This window comes from Hippoglossus hippoglossus, chromosome 1 (genome assembly GCF_009819705.1).
Source record: "Hippoglossus hippoglossus isolate fHipHip1 chromosome 1, fHipHip1.pri, whole genome shotgun sequence".
In the NCBI taxonomy this organism is placed as follows: Eukaryota; Metazoa; Chordata; class Actinopteri; order Pleuronectiformes; family Pleuronectidae; genus Hippoglossus; species Hippoglossus hippoglossus.
This window is the reverse complement of record NC_047151.1, coordinates 4,105,326-4,127,570: the sequence shown is the minus strand read 5'-3', so window position 1 is coordinate 4,127,570 and position 22,245 is coordinate 4,105,326. Positions and strand designations below refer to the sequence as shown.

General features: G+C 40.9%; 1 protein-coding gene across 5 annotated transcripts in view; it reads left to right on the top strand.

Moving 5' to 3' along the window:
• The window catches only part of LOC117771491 (endonuclease V-like), a 91,962-nt gene that overhangs the window by 65,131 nt on the left and 4,586 nt on the right, over positions 1–22,245 (top strand). Inside the window, exons 9-10 of one of the 5 annotated variants that reach the window (XR_004615602.1) lie at positions 18,038–18,208; positions 20,235–20,340. The gene's annotated coding sequence lies outside the window, so the exon portion shown is untranslated. Of the gene's footprint in view, positions 1–5,744; positions 5,829–9,297; positions 9,317–18,037; positions 18,709–20,234; positions 20,341–22,245 lie in introns of those variants that run through there. The other 4 variants (XR_004615597.1, XR_004615603.1, XM_034601910.1 and 1 more) reach the window with 4 other exon arrangements.

Here is a 22,245-nt window from a genome sequence, read left to right as displayed (position 1 = left end):
AGGAACTTCTTTAGAACCAATTTAAGAAAATTCTTAAGAAGATAATGGTGAATGAGGCCCATTGTGATTGATTTATCAACGAGCACTGTTAACTGGAAATACAGCAACGAAAAAATGGTTTGCCACGTATTTGAAGCTTCGCAATTGCCTCTCTTTTCATGTTTGTGCTCCGATGTATTTGGGCACAGTATACTAAGAGTTATCAACTGCTTGGAGGTAAGGAATACATGATGGGGGACGGCCTTTTTTGTGTATGAGCATTTGTTTATATTTTCATATTTCTTTAATAAATGAACAAAGAAGTATCACAAAAAATGTAAGACAAAATAAAATATACACTGTACTCCAGGCCTGCTTTTTTATGGTCTCCATCCACAGGGGAGAGACTCCTACTCCTCATACACAGAACTGGAAGCAAACTAATTTGAGCCTTTGAAACGGCTCTCCTTGAGAAAATGGGAGACATGAGGCATTTAAATAATGCCTGTTGAATTCTCACTGTTTGAGGTGTATCAATGCTAAGTGTTCTCACCAGATTTGGAGAAAGCTCCTTGTGCCTTGAGATGTCTGACAGGTTTGAAATAAAAGAACGTCCGACCTGTGGTGCAGAGACAGATCATTAAGAGCTTTGGACACAATGAAGAGGATCTTAAATTTAATTGCATTCTGAACACGGAAAGTAACAAGTAGCTCACCCAGGTGTCTGAGAATAACTCTAAATGAGCTGCAGCCAATAAGTGGTTTCAGTTGGAAAACCAATAAAGACGAAATGCAGCCTATTCATTACAGGCATTGTGCTTTCAGCCAGACGAGAAGAGAAAACATGAAAACCTCTGATCTTTTGAAATGTCTCTTGTCGGCGATGCTGTTAATGTGATTATAAGAGTTCAGTTCAGCATTCATACCAGATGTGACATTTTTGAGGGGTGAGGGGTTACCCATCATCCCTGTTTGTTACCATCCAGCGTCTGAAACAGCAACCAGAGATGTGTTAGTTGATCGGAGTCTGTGGGATTTTTGTCAGTATGAGACAGCAAAAAGAAAAGTTGAATGATGTCAGCAGAGTAAGCAAGTGTAGCCAAGCGTTAGCACGTTTGTTGAAGTTTTTTAGTGTATCAGTCAAACTTCAGTATTCTTTGGCGTCCTGGCAGTTTGTCATAGTCAGGCAGTGTGGCGGTGATTCCAGACCTGCTCTTCAAAACTGAGGTGTTTCTGTCACTGATGACGTCCCCACCGACCCTCTCACTACTGCCCCGGCCTTTATGTGCGTATTGCAACTTGCATATGCATAGTGTTAACTTTGAGGTCGGCACAACCTGCGCACCAAACGGATGCAGGATATGCGAAGCAGCCATCTACGCTTAGTTGACAGCTGGTGTTCTGATCCTATGTTTCTATGGGTGTTGGCATCAACAGCTGCTGAATCCAGTGCAGAACGCTCCCTGCAGCGAGTGTGCAGCATCACATCATATTTATCAGAATAAAAGTCAAGTTTGATGATGAAGTTCCATCGAGACTTTGGGGTAAAGAAAATAAAGCCGACTCCTTTCATATAAGCCTGTTTCCTTCCACTTTTCAAATGAAGCTTGGCATTTTACTGGTGATTGTGTTCTTTTTTTCTTTTTGATTTATTAGGCAGAGAACATTTTGCTCTACAGCTTTTTGTTTTGTTGCAAATGAATCAACCGTAACAAAGCTGCGGGTTGAAGATTAGCCAATTTAGAGGGAGTTTTGCATTATTGGAGCTCTGCCACAACTATGTGGCCCAGCTGTTTGGTATGTTTCCATCACTCATTCACTCTGAGGTTTTATTTCATTTTGAACTTCACCTGTACCTTCAATAATTCTGGACTCAGTAGATTTCTGCTGACATCCTTCAAAGATCCAGGGGATGTCCTTTTTGAAGGAGACACACAGCTCATGGCCAGTTTGACAGCAGAGCGAGTGGGACAGGGAGCAGAGAAACCTCCGAATCTGAACACCAGTCACTTTGTAACCGAAAGACACCTCAGTGTAACTCACACTCATGTTTGTGGGTTTGTATATACACACTGTTTGGAAATATTTATTTAAATTGAAATGTTCCCTTTTTATAATTAGTGCTACATCCCTGTAATTTCCCCCTCATGTATCATCATGTCTTATATCTAATTAGAAAAGATGCATAAAAGCCTTTTAGAGTAACATTACCCAACTCTAACTGCCTGAGTCATAAGCCATCGAAGCCCCACTGAGCATTATCAAAAGGAGTTACTTCCACAGAATAACACTCATCATGTGTCTTTTATCTGCAAAAACCTTTTAGCAGAAACACACAATGACAACATGTGCTGCAGTGTGTTCAGAAGAATGAGGCCATACTCGACAGTGAGGATATTTTTAATGTGTGTATTTTAAGAAAGACCAGATGGGAAAATGAAAGAAGAAATGGGAATGGATGGTTTTTTATGTTTTCCCACTTCTCAGAGTCATTATCTAGACTGCACATTAAGAAGCACTGATTTGCAACATGGCATGCCTGGTCTGTTGCAACAGTTCTCACCTGTGTTCACATAGTGGTTCAACAGGCTACTCAATTAATCCTGTTCCATCGTAATATCTACGTACATTCATTATCCTGTTGACTCTGTTATCAGAGGAAGAGCAGGGAATGCTCCTCAGTACCTCATCCTCTCATTACTGATAATAAACTCTCAAGCCAGTTAAATATTATATTAAGACCTCTGAAGATATTCACCTTTTTATAACATTTAATATGAATTACTAAATAGGATCAATTATTTTTCAACTATTTGCAGATGATGTGATTCTTTTGGCTTTTCAGGCCGAGGTTTGCAGCTCTGACTGAAATTGGTGGATTGCTCTTGGGTTGGGATGGAGAGAGATTCTGCCCAGAATTCAGTTAAACTCAATTTTATTTGTATAGCGCCAAATCATAATATACATTGTCTCAGGGCACTTTACATAGAAGTTTGAGACCAAAAAGAAGGCAAAGCTCTCAATGTATCTTCCTTCCGACCCTCATCTATGGCCCTGAGCCTTGGGTAGTAGCTGAGCTCAGTCTGGGTAAGGAGCTCTGATATCTAAGGGGAGCTCAGAGCTAAGCTGCTTTGAGGAAAGGAATCAGTTAAGTTGTGTCGAGCATCTGATTAAGCCTCCTGGGCACCTTCAGCTGGAGGTTTTATGGGCACATCCAACTCGGAGGAGACCCCCGGGTAGACTCAGCGCATGCTGGAGATATTACATATCTCATATTTTCTAAAATTGCCTCAGGATTCCCCGAAGGGAGGTGGTAAACATTGCTAGGCAGAGGGACATTTGGACTACTTTGCTTGACATGGTGCCACTACAAACTGACCCTGGATAAGTCATAATAATGGATGGATATATAGAGTTAAAATGTGGATGAGACATCAAAATCTCACTTAAATGTTTTCATCAGGACTGTGTGGGAGTGGTCTAATCAGTGGCGGCTGGTTAATACAAAGCGCTGGCGCTAAAACATCTCTCTGAAAAATACAACCCCTGCCCCCTGTATATCTGAACAGTGCCCTCTTCAAATCAGTCAGAAGCACACATTTAAAACATACAGTAAATAAAAATGACACCAAGAAGCACACATTTAAAACATACAGTAAATAAAAATGACACCATATATCTCATACGAAATACCCCAAACTTTTGCTCAGAACAAGTTGAATAAGAACATTTTTAAGTGCCTTCGTTAAGAAGTCCAGTCTAATCAGTTTGCAAGAAGAAGCTCGTCAAACGTGTGCTCTATTTATAATCTGCCCGACCGTCTGCTCATGTTTCTTGCCCCATCTGATTTCCACATTTAACACATCTGATTAGTTACCCTTAGTACCTTCATTATTACTGATAGAATTAGAAAGCTACAAAATTAAGACCCAGGTTGCACTAAAACAGAATTATCCTTTCATCCTGGCACTGATAGTACCCAGATCTACCTACTGAGCTGCATGGTAACACAAGGCAAGATAAAAGAGTAGTAATTACAATTCTTGTTGAAAACTTTATTGTTTTTCCCTGAAGGGCTACTTCTGAACAAAAGAGGAGAAACAAGCCCTCCTACTTCATGTTGTGTGCCCAGGGGTGCTGTGTGTGTTTAATAGATGTCCACCCGCAAACACAGTTACAGAAAACAATATGGATGCTTGAGTCATCAAACACACACACACACACACACACACACACACACACACTCACATGCACATTAAATCCCACTAATAAAACTAATGATAGCTCTGTTTACACACCGGCTGTGACATAATGTCTACATAATATGTGCTGCAGTATATTAACCTCAGGTCCACTGAGTGGGTATATAATGTGTTCAGTACTGAGTGGTATGGTAGTATTATGTGTTCAGTACTGAGTGCTATGGTAGTAGTATGTGTTCAGTACTGAGTGGTATGGTAGTATTATGTGTTCAGTACTGAGTGCTATGGTAGTAGTATGTGTTCAGTACTGAGTGGTATGGTAGTAGTATGTGTTCAGTGTAAACTCACCTGTTAACTAATTTCCCTTCATTACCATCTGGATGTTTTGCCAGCAATGGATCAGGGTCTGTGTTTCAGAGTAGGAATCCCTGCTGGTCCTCTTTTAGGAATTGAGGTAAAAGGATTTTATCAACTTTTTTTAATGTTCTCATCGATCATATCTCTGCGGATATTTAGTTGCACTCCTGAAGTTTTCTAACCTGTTAGGAGATTTCATTAGATTGTGTTCTGGCAAGAGGGGAAAGGCATTTTGTGAGTACTTGATGAAAGAAAAGCTTATTGAATCAACACTTTCACAAAAAGTGAATCATAATAATCATAATAATTTCCCCCCGGCTGGATGTCAGCTGCATAATGATATCTCCACCTAATTATAACAGGAAAACTATTTTTAAAAGATATAATATCTTATTATTTGTTATGGAGGCTGATCCAAGTAACAGCTCAGGCTAGGATGCACTGTAGAAATATGTTTCTATTGTTATGGTGCATCACCCCAGAATGACTTTACAGAAAACATCTAATTATCCCCTAATGCACATGCCAGGCATATAGTTAACAAGGGATGTAGCTGAGAGGGGAATTGTAGAAAATACGATGTTCATGGACCAGTGTGCCACAGTACACGGAGGATTTGCAACATGCCTGTGGAAGAGAACAGAGTGGAATTATCTAATAACTATTAATGTTTAACTTCAAAGATGACACTTTCTTAAAGCCACTCGTGTCTTTGTTGACATGGTGATTTGGAAATATCATCCTCAAATTATTCCTGGCATCATATTTTTGCATATAGAACCTTGGTAGGCCACCTTACATGTAAAACATTCACATACTAGAATAGTGCTCATTCTCTCATTGTCTCAATTTGACCACTGTCCAATTTGTAGCTCACCTTAGCTGTCAGAGAACCACACGTCCTAATACTTTCTACTTTTGAGCTCTGAGTGTTGTAAAAAAACAATGTCCCCCCCCCCTCTCTCAGAGGAGTAGTACTGACAGTAAGTGTAGGGCATTACTCTCTGAGGTAAGAGTGTTGTTTGTCCAGGGTGAAGTTTCAATGCAAATCCGAGGAGTGACTCCGAGATGCCTGATGAATATACGTAGACTCAGGCTGGATGTTGTGTATCTCTGGTGTTTTGATCTGTTTGGGCCGAGAGCCGCTGCTGAATGTGAATGCCATATTATTTAAACCATCTTTTGTCTCTTCTGCTCTTGTTACAGGTTGATGACGGAGAGGATCTCAAGAACGTTAACACCAGCATCTGCAGCAGCTTTGTGAAGCTTCCATTAGTGTGTGTAGGTTTGGGTTAGGGTAGGGGTTAGGGTTAGACATTTAGATGGGATGGTTAAGGTTTGGGTAAGGGGCTAGTGAATGCATAATGCCAATAAGTGTACTCACTAAGATAGAAGTACAAACATTTGTGTGTATGTGGCGTGTGTTTGCGTGTGTGAGACAGAAAAGGTGCTTTGTCGTTCATGTACTTTTAAAACCACTGCTGTTTTAGTCGGGGCCAGAAGACACTATCAGATTAATTGAACCTTTTTAAGCACTCGCCCCATATTTAAACTGGATATGGGTCAGATTGGCTCTTTTTATATACTGTTCTCATTACATTTTTGGGTCACTCAGCTTTTTACACTGGGAGCCTTGTGAATAAATCATAATTGTCCCTGACCTGCTTCAGAGTGGTCGTCTGTTAATATCCGAGAGGTGTGTGAGTTCTGCTTTTTGTTCTATTATACAGAGAGCTTTTCCCATGTGGCTCGATGTGGGAACAGCAAACACAGTAACACAAAATCAGTCACGGGCCTTGTGTAAGATGTGTCACTGCGTGTGTCTCTTTAAAATGAGTCAGACCTAGCAGCAGGTACTGCTGTGCCAGGCTGGTCCCGGCGAGGCGGCGAGCGGAAGAGAAGAGCAGGGGGTAAGGGGGCTGACTCTGCACGATGGTGTCCAGGAATAGAAGTGGTCAGATGGGGCAGTATTGATCAGCAGGAGGGGTCAGAAGATCAGCTGGTGCAGACCGCAGGCTGATCTCACGTCAGAGCGATGTACAGCGTGGGACACGAGGAACATAATGTATTTACAGTATGAACAGATTGTGACAATTGGGAAGAGAGTGCAGGTTATTACTCATTCCATAAATCAGGGTTTTGTTAGTGCTCAACCAATCAGGAGTCAGTGTCAGGGGTCAAACATGATGTTTCCCCCTGTTTTTACTGCATCAGTAATTAACAACATTTTCATCAGAGTAATGAACACTGGAACATACATCAGTGTGATAAGAACTAATAAGAAGAAGTATAAGAAGTCCTTTATTAGTCCCGCAATGGGGAAATTTGCAATGTTACAGCAGCAGAAGACATCACATAAGTAGCATGCAGTACTTGGGTGAAGGAATATAAAGAAATACAAATATACAACAATATATGGAAAAAATTTACATGTTATTAAACCAATTGTGATTAAACTACCTAATAGGACAAAACCCATCTTTGAAAAATGTACTTAACATTTATTTTGACTTTATTTATTTTGACTAACATGGAGGGGCCAGGGCTTAAAGACCAAAACTGCAGCCAGCCACTAGGAGGCGACTGGGATATTTTGGTTTCTTGCAGGGTGCTCTTCCATGTCGTCCATCTTTATATACACTTTAAATCTTCCAGGAGTGAGCCAAAAGTTTGTTTTTTGGGGGGTTTTCAAGATACAATTTCATAATTTGAATGGAAGTTAAATTGTCAAAACTCACTTTCATACCTGTACTTATCTTTAAGTTGCAGGTCCTATCTCCACCCACCACAAGTCACGAAAAGCTCATCATTAAGAAGTATTAATGTCACCGGATTTTACATAGTGATATATAACCTCTTCATTAGACCTCTGCTTTAATAATGTCTGTGAAGAACTGACTCAAACAAAGAATCTGACGGCTTCCTCCTCTGCTGTTTTCCCATCGTGTGATCCCTCCATCTTCTCTTCCATCTCCGCTCTCACTCTCTGAGTCTCAGTTGCCCTGAGCAGTAAAATCTTGGTGGACATCTTTGCTCCTTCGTTATTTCGAGGCTGAAGACTTTGACAGAGGGCAGTGATCCTGCCGTCCTCTCCCACAGCTCGGCCACTGTTCTCTCGGGTCTCCTCCATTCTCTCCCTCGTTATTTTAGTTTGTCTCAGCTTTAACATTTGATTTTTTGCTCATTGTGTCCCTGATCTCCGTCACTTGCTGTGAAACCCACTAAGCTAATTCCATTCTGCATTAGGTCAGAGATTTGACATAGAGACACAAGAAAAGAAAAATACACAAGACACAGAAACAAAGACGTTTGCTGTTTTCAAGAAAAAATTGTTATTGAGAGAAGCAATGAAGTTTCTGAAGGCACATACACATGCACTTCTCTGTAAGGTGGGGAGCAGTGACATCTCCTCCAAAACCATCATGAGTGAAAACCAAATGTGAATGTCTTAACGAGGAATAAAAAAATAAAAAGCGTAAATCTTTGTGTCAAACTCTACTGACACAGAACTGAAATGAAGCCAAACAAAGGAGGGTGAGCAAGGCAGTGGTGACAGGCAGCTGTGTTCATCTGTAAAGAGACGTGTTCATGTCTCTTTTGATTTGATTCGACCACTTCCACAGTCTGCAGAGGCCAAGTCTGACCAACGGGATGTAGGCTACAGGTACACAAGCCTGCCATCGATCACGTCTCACCCCACACTCTCCTCCCCTTCTGCTTTGTGGCCTGTCAACTCTTCCGTAATCCCCTTCGCTACTGGAATCTAAAACATCTGAGCGAGCAACCTACTCTCTGCAAATGGATAGACAAAGATTTAGATTGTTCAATCACACGGTCGATATATGTCTGTTACTGTTTCGCCGTTAGATAAATACAACGGTAACGTGTGCAGCCAGACCGCTCTTACACAACGATGTGGAGGTAGATCTGTGATTCAATACTCTTTGAAAATAAACACGAAGGAGAGGTTAAAAGAAATCCTCCACAAAGGTGAATTGCCTGAAGTTATATTGGAATCAATTTTTTCACTTTACTTACTTTGTGTATTAACGTCATCTATTCCTGCATCAGCCTTACATTTCCCACAATGTACTGAAAGTTAGTTCAGAAACATATTGGTAATGTGTATCTACAACAGCACACCACAAATGCAACAATTTCATATTCAAGTTAAGATGCGTCTCATATTGTTTGTTATGCTTGTTACCACAGGGGTTCATGTTCGTGTTAATCAGAGCCACTGAAACTTGTCTGCACTTTGGGTCTCTATTTTGTTCCTCATTAATGTCAAATTTCTTTTAAATGATATCAATAAGGATTTGTATAATTTATCACCAAAATGAATTGCAGTCAAATCTGAATTCAAATCCCATCAGTTCAAGTCAAGTCCAAAGTCAATAGACAGAAGTTGGAGTTGAGTCCAGTTGTAAGTCAGTAAGTTGTCAATGGACACTATATTTGACTATGGTTTCCATTTGCCTCTGGAACACCAAGGTAGTTGTAGCTGTCCTCAACATCTGCCAAGGTGAGTTCTGGTTCAGTTGGGATCATCTTGCCAACTTGTAGCATTCCAACAGTTCCCTGAATGTTGTGTTCTAGTAGCTCACTTCTCCTCAGGTTGCCCTGGTTCCCCAGCTCCTGACACGGACCCCATGTTGAGCTGATCTGACTCTTTATTTGCCTTAATATAAAGGGCTCACACTAGAACCTCGGCCTATTGTAGCTGTGCAAAACTGTGCCTGCGTGTGCCTGTACATGCATGTGTGTGTGTGTGTGTGTGTGTGTGTGTGTGTGTGTGTGTGTGTGTGTGTGTGTGTGTGTGTATGTGTGTGTACCTCACTAAAATGTAATTCAAGTTTGAGTCTCTATAGTTTCTGTTTAACACAATGCCAAACATTCAAGCCTTTTGTATTGTGCAGCGTTTGGGATTTTGCTGTTTGTCACTTGGTTTAACATGTTTGTACAGAACACAAACAAACAGGGCACCCTTGACATGTTGGTGAGTATAAACACACTCTGTCACAGATGCTTGACTGCACAGAAACACAGGGACTGGGTACAGATTTACTCTCCGCTTGTACTGTGGTCCACAACGATCTTCCATTCTCTCAGATGAATGACTTCCAAGAGAAAGAAGTGATAATGTTCTTTCAGTCGCTTTTATCCTGGGGGTTTCATCCCGCTGATTTCTCACTACTTGGTTTAACCATCAAACGGTGTTTCATGTGGTCCCTAGCTCGTTGTGAGCCGAAGATTCTCTGCAGACATCAAATATTAAGTGCCTGTCTGTCTGTGTCTCCCTCCTGGAGTAGCTACAGTATACCTACGCTTCGTGGTGGTTTTCAGCTGGCTGGAGATTAAAGGGGCCGAGACAGAAATCATGTCATTCACAGCTACAGAGAAGATGAAGAGAGAGAACACGCCTCGTCCCTTTTGTGCGTTCTTGACTGAAGGTAACACTTTCATGAATTAGGCACATGTTGTACTTCTGTGCGGGTAAACTTGTGTTTGTATGTGTAAGTGTGTGTGTGCGTGCTGGCAGCAAGGTAGCGTGCAGGAGGAAATTCTGATTTGGTTTAGTTTCCTCTACACTGGGCTGACTCTGTCCTCTACCTGCCAGTGTCCTGGTGGTCTCCTGCTTCACCTCGGTGCCTCTGCCATGCTGATGATAGAGCAGAACTAGTGTTTGTAAATACCACTGTGGTCATTTATTATAATTATTTATTCGCTAATTCAAAAAGTAGTGTCTGACCAACTGCAACAAGTCCTCGTCATTTGGAAATGCCCTCTGATGCCTTAGTTGGAAGGACAATATATTTTACCCTGCCCAGTATCATTAGTAATGATATCCATATTGAGTTCTGCACCTCATGATTTGTGCCAACACAAAGTGTCAAGAGAGGAAGTGGTCTGTCCTTTATGTGGTGGAGGTAAGAATGTGGAGCTCAGGATGGTGAGTGGAGCTCTAGCACATCTGAGTTTAATGTTTGTATTCTGTCACAAACCTGCAAATTACAATCACATTTTGTTCTCATAACAACAGCCTGGTACTAATCTGAACTTGACAAGCTTTGTAAAGTTTCAGAAACATAATGAGCTAAATTTGACTGGTAAGTTTTTCTCCTATTTTTATTTGTGGATATCATTTTGTCTATTTATCACCTCTATATGTTTATTGAGATGTTTCACATACATAATATCTAATATCATCCTTGACTTGTTTTTATCCTGCTTTCTTATTGCACATATTACTTAGTGTTTGTCTTTCTTGGGGATCATGCACGCTCCACTAATTTCTGCTGCTCTGCTCTGAGCGCATTCAGCTGCAAAGTACATTTTCTCTGCCAACACAGTGCATGACAATGTGTCTCAAAGTGAGGTGAATACCTTCATGAGGAGCCTGTGTTGCTGTTCATCCTTGTGAAGGTCAGTCTGGGGCCCAGTTAAGTGGAAAAAGGACAAGAGAAGATCTCAGAAGTCTCTTAGGGGAGAAGTACACATGAAAGAAGACTAGAGCAAGGGTTTTTAATGAGCCTGTGAGCTACCTGTGTGTGGTTAGAGGGAGGCGAGGGATTTTTAGAGCTCGAGGTGTCTTTCTTTGGGACATCGGAGCAGCAATTGGTGAGGGTGACTGGGATAAACCATCAGGGAATTGTTGGCTCTTACTCCACCTGGCGCTGTCTCCAGTTCACAAGGTCATATTCAGCTGCAGGACTTCCACACACGTCCTCGTTCCCTAAAGGACAACCGCAACATGACTGGATGCTTTTGCTCTTTTTTACGTTTCTGGTGCATTTTAACCTGAACTGAGTTCTTGCAACACAAACAAACATCGGTTCCTACTGAAGATGGAAATATTTTTATAGGATTTATGTTTTTTTATGTAAATCTCATAAGATAATTTATTTTTCACAATTATAAAAAACATTTTGAGTGCTAAATATTAAGAATTCTAGTGTGACTGCTCACCATAGTCCCGATATAACCAATATATTCCATATATAGACATTATCAAATGGTTCCCAAATGAATTTTGAATATAATATATAATATTGGCCACTCAAAGTCCCATTCACACACATTCACACAGCCCTTTTTCTATCACACATGCAGCAGGAGGTTCTGTGTCTTGCCTAAATTACACTCCGGAATGTGAACAGAGGAGAGCAGAGGATCAAACCCCCGACCTTCTGGTTAGTAGACGACCCACCGAACCTCCTGAGCCACAGCCAACTGAATGTGTATTCACTGTGTAACTAAGTGGTGAGTTTTAGTAGTTTTTAATTAATAAACTCTCTGGCACAAAGGAGTTAGTTATATCAGTCATTCATCGTTTTATTGTTGTTTTGGTCTTTTCACAAGATTTGTTGAGCAGAAAATCTATTGTGATGTTCACATTTAGCTTGATGTTGTGGTTAGGACAGTGGAATACAAAGGGATCAGGATGAAGGGCTTTGATAGATGCAGGAAAAAACTGTAAATATACCACTGAATGACACAGGCATCTTGAAATCAATATACTTTAGCTACAGTGATGTATCTGTAAAGAATTAGGGGAATATAGCAAACCTCTCTGTAATAGTCCTGTAATCATTTCTCTTTCCATCACTGGATTGATTAATGGTCTCGTGGCTTCTCTCTTTGCTAAAATCCACGAAACACATCATATGGATTATCTTGTCTTGTATTCTCCTTCTTTGACTCTGCTCTTCTCTCCCTCTTCCTCATCCCTGCGCTCCTCATCTTCTCTCAGTCTCTCAGCATTAAACTCATCAGTCGGAGGTGAATCCAGGTCCTTTTTGTCCTGCTTGCCTTTGAAATGTTCCTCTCCCTCTGCCCTGTCATCGTCAGCCTCACAGCCACATGGCCTCTGCTTGGCCTTCGCTCAGTTGCTGAATCATCACTTTTATTCCCATCTTTGTGTCAGTCTCGCTCCGTCATCTGCCAGATCTCCGTCCCCTGCCGCAGATACAAGAAAAAGTTGCTCTGTGTTCGCTTATGTAATTCAAACTTATTTATATGTTATGTTATGTAATGTAATTGTTCTAGTAGCCTAATTCAAAACACTAACTGTGCCAGTAAGGCTTAATGCAGACATGAATCGTGTTGAACTAAACAGTGTAGCAGTGACTAATTAGTGGCAATGTGTCGGTTATTACCATGCAGACGTTAGTTCAGCTCTCTTGGACTTTGCTGTCTTGATTTAACTTTGCCCGTATGCACTCAGAATTTTAGCAAAGCTCATTCAGCCGCTGACATTTTGCCTAATTATTGGCTCTGCATTACCATTAAAAAACAACAGATGCAGCCACGATGTTGCTGCACAGTTTAATGCTGCACCTCCTGTTCAGCCAGGGTTCCTATGCAGTAAAATAATAAAAAAAACAATCTGACTTAGTGTAATGTCGGATTACTTCATGTACTAAAGTCTGGACCAGTGTGGAAGAGGAAAAAAGAAACGAAATTATGGAAAAATACTTTTTATTTCCAGATGCATCTATTCTGTTTTCTAAAATATACACTTCAGAATGTCTAAAAATACATATAGGGTTTTTTTTAGGGGTTGGGTTGAAGACACCTTTAGAGCAGCTAAAATATTTACCACTGTGTGAGAGAGCACAGGCCAGAGAGGTGGATGCTTTTTGCAGAGCAAAGTCAATTGACTTTAGTTCTCTTGTCCAGGTCTCTGGTGAATTGTACATGAACATCCCCTCCGTCACTGTGGGGTTGAAGGAGCAGTTATTTAAGTTGAATGACTGAAGAGCCGTGCAGCTTCAACAGATCACTGTGTGTTCAATGTGTCCAGCTTTGGTGTTAATTTATTTGTATAAACCCAAGCATCGATACAATCTTTCGGAGACATATTATTGGCGACACACAGTAAAAACATACATAACGTCACAGCTCTGGCCCTGAACATAAGTTGTCATGTGTGAGAGAAACCAGGTCCAAATATACACCAAGAATTCATTAGAAATATGTCCACCTGCTGATTTTCAGATTTGGCAACAAAAGATAGTTTGTTAGTGTCATTAAATCAATTCATCCGTCCAACATCTATACAGCTTATCCTTTGCCGTTAGCCAATCCCCAAATTTCACAGTGGTCCAGAGGCCGGGTTCACATACGGCAGATTATCACAGGGCGGACGTAAGTAAAGAGACACTTTAATAAAGTCCTTTCAAAAAGAATTGTAATATCTGTTTTGATGCCTTGACTTTACATTTTGTGCCATCATCAGGTCAAATTTAGAATTTATCCAAAATACGTGCAAAGCTATTGACATTCACATAAATTCTGCTGTACGTATTTACTGAATTAAACTGTGGCCATGGTAAACCCGTTACAGCTTGTTAGTGCAGTCACTGGGAGCGTGATCGGGTTTAATGTTAGCTTAAAGAACAGCCACTAACATGGAAGTCGACTCTTACACTATGAGAGCAGCACAGATGAATCACTGATATCTTTCCCCTGCAAGGCCACAACTTTAAGGAGGTGTTGTTCTAAATAGTTTTTAACCTTTTAAGACTTGTGGGCCACATTTTCTTTTCAGTGTGTGTTTGTGTGTGTGTGTGTTTGTCTGTTTGTCTGTTTGTGTACTGCATACCTGTAAATATGCATCAAACAATACACAGTTGACCCAATTACTCTGAACATCCGTTGGCAGTGTTCCCAGATGGAGGTAAGGCGAGTGGGCAGGTGTGTGACTGTGTGTGTTTGTGCGAGAGAGAGAGAAGGAACTAGCTTAATATGTCACTTATGTTCCTTCTCTCCTGGGGGGGCCACATGGAGGGGCGAGGAACCGGCCCCACTGAATGGCAGATTTGGGCCAATTAGGCTGGAACTGGAGCATTTGTCACAAATATATAGACACACAAAAACACGGACACACACAAACACATGCTATAGCTCGAACTCTGGCCCGACCTGACATCATCCTGTGTGTACACCATCCTCCTCTTTCACACACATACACACATTTTTCCCTTCGGTTCCACAGCTCAGGTACTCAGCCTGTTTAATGTCCACACACACACAGACACACACACACACAAACAGTGCAGCCCTCCCGTCTCCTCTTTCCTCTCACATACAACACACACAGAAACCCATCTACTGCAGTATACTTCTTACTTTTGTCCTCATGTGTTGTTTTTTTTTCCCAAGGGGAAAATGGCTTGAACCCATCCTGCACACATTCCCTTCCAGTAGAAATCTGAGCGGGAATATTCCTATCAAACGTTGCCGGTTCGGTCTCGCCTTCAGGCTCTGAGTCTGAACATCAGCTCAGTGTCATACAAGGCTCTGAAAGGCTCCAGTACATCTGTAGCTGAATATTCTGCTTTACTTAAATCCCCACTGTGAGATGGCGAACACGGGCTACTTATTCCAAATGCAAGTTCTAACCTTGTGCATGAAGACAGTGTGTGTGTTCTTGTGTCTTCAAGGGTACTCTCACATTTATATACTGACGCAAACAAGACGGTCAGTCATTGTGTTTGTGTTTGTGTTTGTGCTTGTGGGTGTTGTTTTGTTTTTGTCATGAACGCCTGCCTGCAGCAGCAGCGGACACAACCGCAACAGAAATTCTCAATCCCGATTCAGGCTTGTTCAATTATTCATAGTGCTATTGCGGTGCTCTGGCACAGAGAGAGAGGGAGGGAGAGGGATGGAGGAGAGAGGCAGCGAAGGAAGGAGGGAGGGAGGGAGGGAGGGAGGGAGGGAGGGAGAGAGAAAGAGAGTGAAGTGAGGGGTGGGGAGTTGGTGTTAAGAAAAGCAGCTTCAGAGATGGAATATGTATAGTATGTATACCCAGTTGCAGCATCTCCTCTGTTTCACTGTCGTCAGCCTCGTCCAGCTTTGCCTCTCATCCCCCCTCCTATCTCTTCTTTCTTCTCCTTGTCTTTACATCCTCCTCTTTTTGCTCCATTTGATCCGTCTTTCTCTTTCACATCTCCTTGTTCTTTCTCTCCTCCTTGTTCTTTCTCTCCTCCCCTCGCAGTCTCTTTCCTGTTCACCTCATCTGTCGCTCTCTATCTACTTTGTTTCCAGCTCCCTCTTCCTCCTTGTGACACTGTATCTTCCATCCCTCCTCAAGGCCATGATCCCAGGATAAGTCCCACCATTAGAGCCACCAAAACTCAAGGGAGAGCTGCGGTGATAATCTCCGTCAGGATGCAAACTCCCGCTCATATAGCTGACCTTGAATATGCGATCACTCCATATACTTAACCCCCTGTGGGAGGTAACATCATCCCATTTACAGGTCACCCTACACTGCACTGGCCCCTGTGGAGGGGACCTACTGATGACAAGTCCAGGGCCTATATTTGGCCTCAATGGTTTTTCAAACCTTGTGACCCTCTCGTCTCCTGGTGACTAATTTCCTTCCTATTTTCCTCCTCTTGTCCTCTTCTGTTTCATCCCTCCCATGATCTTCTTGCCCACTCATCTTTTGAGCACCCTCCCCCCTTTGTGGAAATCACTGGCCTCCTCTGGTGGATGTCCTGTTTCTGAGAGATGTGGGCTGTAACTGCTTCCCCAGAGAGAACGAGAGAAAGAGAACGTGGGGAGAGAGAGTAAAAAGAACTTGAGGGAGGGTGAACATGCAGGAAGGGTAAAATGAGTTAAGAGCATACGGCTGCTAGTTGAGTTCAGAGAAATGAAAATGATGAAGGAGGCGGAGGAGGAGAAGACTGGAGGGGGAAAACGAGAGCTACGGGCATATAAACTCTGAGAGTACAAGGAACCAACAGCACTGTCAGTGGACTCATTACACTTTTAATTTAAAGTTCCTGTAACACATTCAAATAAGCCACCAAAACAAATCCAATTCTTTATTCGTTAATGATCCTTTGCTCATTCTTTTTGGATCAGTTATAAGCTTTTGTAGCCCCTCGGACATAGTTTTAAATCTATGTCATGAGGGTGTATGGAGGTAGATAAATATCATCATAAGCAACATTTATCTAGCTTTGTCAGACAATACACTTGCTTGAAAATATGTTTTCAGGGCCTTTGTTATGAGCAACTATTTGGGTTGCCAAGTTGTGCAGAATTAGGTTTCTATCTTTTTTATATAGAATAGAGTAGAGTAGAGTAGAGTAAAATAGAATACAATAGAATGCCTTAAAGGGTCTACTTCTGGAAAATTGCAAATTTATAAAAAGCTGTTTGAAATCCGACAAATGACACAAAACCAATAAATATAAGACTAATACTTAAAAGTACTGTTTAATTATCTAGTGTATACACAATACAAAATAAATGCATATCAAGTTTTTGGTAAAACATCAGACTTGCTGATATGAAAAGAAGACACTCATATCCTGTATGTCTAATGACTTCCTAAATAGCAGTGTTGATTCAATTACTAGAAAAACTACTTCTTTATACAAAGGTTGCTCTCATTAATGGTTCATATGTAACAAAAAGCAAACAATCTATATCCATTGTTAACAACATATTAATGCTAACTATATAAAAATGGGATATGGTTGAAAGCCCTTGTGTTGGAGTGTCTAATGTCTAAGCTCTGGGGCTCCACTTTCAAATCAACAGTTGGTGAGAAGAAAAAAGTGTGTTGACTCTGTCTTTTACTTTGAATGCACCTTGTTGTGGAGTTTAGATCAGACCATTCAACATGAGCAGTGGACAAAACACAGTAACTTTACACATTAACACATTAGGTACAAATAAACACAGATTGACTATCATTGTCACTTATGCAAAATACACACAAAATATCTAATTTAAACTTTGTTGTGGACAATACAAATTGAACTGAATGCATATGGATATTCATCAATATTCTTGCCATTATCCTGAAATTTGTTTTATATTCCTTTCCTGTTACTCATGTGATGTGTAATAATGTTTGTTTGCAGAATAATTCACTTAGTTTATTAATTATGTCTATTGATCAAAAAATAAAGTCTATACAAAATGTATTTTTTATTTACTATAAGATTGTTGTATTAATTTATATAATCACAATATTATTCATTATTTATTATAATAAGTCAATATATATATAATTTGCATCTATTATTTATTATATACATTTTTTTTTACTTTTTTTAACTTAGTAACTGTATTCGGTTTTATTTGATATCGACACCATGATAGATTCTATCAATGATGTCATACACAACTTTTTGCCTTAACACATGAGCACGAGACGTCAATAGTTACCGATCTTCTACTGAGAATCAGTGCTGATGTACAGAACTGTGTTTGAATGGCTCTGCTGCAAGTTTTGTTCCATTATCTCTTCCTTAGTTGCTGCAGGCTGGCACACAAAAAAGGTTGAGGCCCAAATTCTTCTAATAATTTCCAGAAAGATCAATTTATAGGCAGTGTCTCAGGGAAACTGATAAAGTAGAGTATTCATCTGTTTTCATTTGATTTGGAGAAAAAAACAATCCAATGCAAACCAGCTCTGTATCTGTCTCCTGCTCTGATAAATCCCTGCTCTGTCATTTTCATCTGCCTCACAGATTCTCATTTCCATGGGGGAGTTCAACTGAGACGACCTTTTAAATGAGATCAGGACTCCTGGTGATGACGACTCCTCCCCTTGTACCCTCCCCAATGTGCCTCCAGCTTCCTGCTTGACTTCCTGTTGTCGTGCGTCAGACATTCATATTTCATTGAGGATTCAGCAGGGGGTAAGTGGTAGTAGGTTAGGGCTAGGCACATTAATAAATCAAAGCAGATCGGAAGTGGAATGGTGGGAGTGAGACTGAGTATGATTGAGATTTTACTCATGTATGTTTGTTTTATGAATCTTAAACATGAAAATAAACCTGAAGAAAATGTCAATATTCATGGATATACACAGAGGTCCACAGGAAACCTGGGATCACCTGGGAGAAAGTCATCGCAAACAGAAGGAGGAAACACCTGAGAGGCCCCAGAACCACAGGCGAGAGAATCCATCTGTTGAGAGCTCAGATCAAACGCACACTTCAAAAGGCTTCTGCCTCTCAAACAACAGCCCGATTGTCAGGGTTGTCCGGCCTCGTTTGGGATTTAGACAAGCTCCCACAGACACTGACTAGGGTTGAGGGTTCGTGGGCAATGGGTTGTTACATGAGAGAGGCTAGGACAATCCCTAACACTGGAATGAAATGTGTTACAGAGCAAAAACACAATCAACTTGATACAATAATGTTTTAAATGACATTTTGAAACATCAGTGTGTGTCCCACTGTTAAGCCTCTGCTCTGATCACTACCTCCTCCAGAGAATGCTTCTTTGCCTCATGGTATTGTACGTCAGACGAGCATTTGTCAGTCTTTACCCTGTTTGCTATGGCTCTTGTTTTTAGTGTGTCGGCAGCCGCTCCACTCACCCTGCCTCTTATTACCTGCTCTGCTCTGTCGCACTCAGCCAACTTCATCAGCCGCACAGTTCCCTTTAGTCCCCAATACACACTTGTGTTTTGTAGTTTGGGTCTGTTGTGGTTTGACACATTACACGTATATGCACATTTGTTTGTGTGTTCATATACTCCGATTTCTTGTGGTTACAAAAATGGCATTCGGTAGAGTACCTCTTTCAAGGCCCAATTTTAATCAAGCTGCATCCAATTGCATAAACATATCATTTCCCTGAATATGTCAGTTTTTTTTTTTAATAAGATCCATTAATTACTCCCTGGGAAATCTGTGAAAATATATAAACGCCCTTTGTCGCAATGTTAAAGAAAGTTATGAAAACATTCCTGATACAGATCCGCACCACAATTTAATGGGTACTTCCCTGACCCATACCGCATTCGTCCACAGGTTTCGTGGTGACCCATCCAGTAGTTTTTGCATAATCTTGCTTATAAACAAACAAACAGACAGGGGTGAAAACATAATCTCTTTGGCAGAGGTGTCTAAAGTAGCTAGTTCTAGGTTTTTACTCCAAATTTCCACAAAACACTGCTTGGGTTTGGACTGTCCTGTTATGGTGTCAGATCAGTGCTACATTTGTGCTGCAAATAATGTGAAACAAGGGCTTTTCAGGCCTTTAAAGGATGTGGGCTCTTTGCCCAATTGGTAACCCAGCCTTGGGGACGAGTGTGTTTTTTTTAATCGAATGAAAGCAGAGTTCTAGGTGTTAAATGTCGGAGGTTTATTGGGCAACAACAGATACAGTGAGTGCTCAGCAAACTAATGAGCCTAAGGCAATCATTCAGTCTTTGCTCTCACTCTTATTCGTCATAACAGTGGATGAGACAAGACAATCAATGGAATCTAATGGGACAGTAGAGGCTGATTATCTGATTCCCATCTCTTTTAACACACACACCCACACACACACTGTTCAGTACTTTTACTACTTCTACCCAAAGGCATCAGCTCATTCTCATGTGAAGAGAATCATTTGGGTCACTGTTGATTTGAATTAAGCACAGCAAATTACTCACAGGTATTAGCTCAGAGGTATATCACCTTCAAAGAGAGCCTGCAGCCTTCAGATGTCTATGCTTTAAATCTGGGATCATCTATTAATGGACCTGTTGCTGTTTTTAAAGTGCCACTTCAAAAGCAGCAACCCTTTCATATTAACAGTGGATTACATGAATACTTGTAACTAAAAGGAATAATAAGCCCATTGATCCACTCTGCTCCATCAAGCATTTTAGCATCTTTTAGCCCATTGTTTTGATTTCATGACCTTTATAACTTTTCTGTGTTGTAGGGTTATCGTCAGCACTGACTCCAGGCACAGCTTGTAGCTGTATTCAGTGAAGCACCATATACCTGCCTAACATCAGACGACACACAGCTTGTGAACGTGAGCATCCAGCAGCTTATGAGACAGATCTTTTCTTCAGTAGTTTGTGGACAAAAAAAACAGAGCAAAAAGGAATTCATGGAAATAATATTGGACCTAACCCAACTTGCATGATCGAATAATAGTGCTCTGTATCTGCTTATTGGGAAAATAAGAATATGTAAATAAGTATTTGCTGACATGTTTGCCATATCAATTTAAAACCTTTTTAATTTATAAACATCCTTTGTGATTAACATTCAATTATTAAAAACATGTCACACTAACCTCTATGATACAATGGCTAGAAATGCTTCTCTCTTATTGGCGAGGTGTCAGATGGTATTGATGATGGTGCTACCCACAGCTGGTTTTAACAACCTAATCCCATTCATGAAAATGAGTTTAACGGTATTTGTTATGTCGGTTGTTTCATCCTAGACCAGAACAATTAAGACAATTCTAGCAATGTTCCTTAATATCATGAGCCATAACAGGAATCTGCTTTGTGGCAGTTTATCGTGACATTTCTACATTGTTCGGTTAACAGCAGCAACAAGACAAAAATTCTCCTTCAGTTTCAGGTTGTAAGCCATTGTCAGAATGTGGTCATTATACAGTAGTGGGCTTATTAGGGTTAGGGTTAGATTGCATACTGTTGCCATTTGTAAATCTATTAAAATTAGTTTCTGTTCTCTGCAATCACCTCTTCCCACCTTTAGTTTCTCCTGGATCAGAGGAGATGATTTCTCTCTTTGATTTGTTTCTCTCAGGACGTCACACAAATGTGCTGAGCTAATTTTAGAGGGAAATTTGTCTTTGTCATCTTTAGGTCGAGAACTGTTTCTGTTGTGTGTCTGTGAAGCCCACTGAGACGTGTATGATATTCAGGCTATATATAGAGAGGAATAAAAGCTTAGTTTTTCAAAGTAGCTGGCTGAAACGGAGTGGGTCGTCTCCACAAGTCTTCATTTAGTGGAGAGTTTTGTCCCACAGTGAGTCCTGACCAGTAAAGCAGACTCCTGGCGTGGCCTACATCCACCTTGATCCCAGTCTGCACAGGATGCCTCATTATCCTCCCTGCAGCCTTCCTGGAAGCTTCTGCTGATCAGTAAATGCCACGAGTCTCACTCCCTGCTGTCTCTCTGAGCTCTCACCAGCAGAACGAAGAGGAGGAGAAAAGAAAAAGAGGACAAGGTGCCCGTTCTCTCTGTCTCCCAACCTTGTGAGGAGAAAGAGAGAAATGTTGGCACTCCACTTTGAGGCCACTACTGCGAGTCAAATCCCTCAGACCGTTTCAAATCTTGAAGCTCAACATGAAATCGCTCCACAGCAGAAATAAGCAGGTTGTCAATTTTGTCGAACACTTCACCATTTTGCTGCTATTTGAAGGAACACAGCAGACATTATTTGTAGTTTTATTTGTTGAGCACAGCGCCCCCAAAACTCTCATTACATGGCACCACTTTTGTCACCCCAATATTAACAAGAGGAATTGCTGCAGTTCTGAAACGAAGCATTATTCCTGTCTTGCCTCTGCCATGGGGGACAGCTTATGAATTAATGAGATGTCAGCAGAGATGTCACGTCTTTATCCACTCAATCTCTCCAAAAGAAAAAACAACCTCCATGGAGGAATTGATATAATACAGCACCATGAATCTTGTCTGTCTCAGGTTGCTTGACTCAGGGGGCCTCATCTTTAAAAATGCTGCATGGCTCCTTCTATTTTATTATGACAGGTTTACGTTTTTACTCAAATAAAATGGACTAAATCAATGGAACACACTCATTTTGGCTCAGAAATCCAATTAATCACTGATTCAGACTGGATTTGATATAATATGTATTTGTGCAACATCTCATTATATAGTTGTTTATGACTTGTGTTGTAATTTCAGCCATGATCAGCAGGTGTACAGCATTGGTTGTTTTT